The 805-nt window shown below is 43.1% G+C and overlaps 1 protein-coding gene across 1 annotated transcript in view; it reads right to left on the reverse strand.

The window, feature by feature from the left end:
- The window catches only part of LOC113960223 (MAM domain-containing glycosylphosphatidylinositol anchor protein 2), a gene marked incomplete at its 3' end in the record, with an annotated part of 214,775 nt that overhangs the window by 69,386 nt on the left and 144,584 nt on the right, over positions 1-805 (reverse strand). The window lies entirely within an intron of this gene.

The following is an 805-nucleotide window of genomic DNA, read 5'->3' on the forward strand; positions in this document are numbered from 1 at the left end:
CCCAACATTTTAGCCTTGGAATGCTGGAGCCACAATCCCTGGAAACCTCAACATTTTAGCTGTGGAATGCTGGAGCCAGAATCCCAGGAAACACCAATATTTTCACTTGGAATGCTGGAGCCAGAATCCCTGGAAACCCCAACATTTTAGCCTTGGAATGCTGGAACCAGAATCCCAGGAAACACCAATATTTTCACTTGGAATGCTGGTGCCAGAATCCCTGGAAACCCTGACATTTTAGCCTTGGAATGCTGGAGCCAGAACCCTCCAACCATCCCAGAGGATTCACATCAAACAGACCTAATTCCACCCATTACTTCCTTAAACTGCCCTAAACCACCAAAGAAATTCCAAAATAAACCTCTGGGATAAAGAGATCAATGGGGGAACCTGGAAGTTCAAGCAGGTTTGTGAGAACAGAATTATAGGATTGTTATTTTTAAAAAATCTACTATAAAAGCAACCAAAAATTCATTTGTTTCCTAATCTGAGCCTTCTTTCTTCTATTTTTTCCACCTTAACCTCCTTTTTTTAGCAGTTCACACCCAGTTTTTAAGGCCATAATTCCACAGGTCCTTCCAGAAATCCCGGCCTCAAACCGAATTTCCCAGGAATGCTGTTAGTTCAGCCAAAGCTTTTGTGCCAATGCTGAGCACGGGGCAGGATTTTATGTTTAAACTGACAGGGAATCCTTGGAATTCCACCTCCCCCCTTGGAAAAATGAAGCAAATCTAACTCATCCCAGAAATGAGCAGAAACCACAGAACTCTCCAGGTTGGAAGAGACCTTCAAGATCATCAATCCA

This window comes from Corapipo altera, unplaced genomic scaffold, assembly GCF_003945725.1.
Source record: "Corapipo altera isolate COAL_440 unplaced genomic scaffold, ASM394572v1 191, whole genome shotgun sequence".
NCBI lineage: Eukaryota > Metazoa > Chordata > Aves > Passeriformes > Pipridae > Corapipo > Corapipo altera.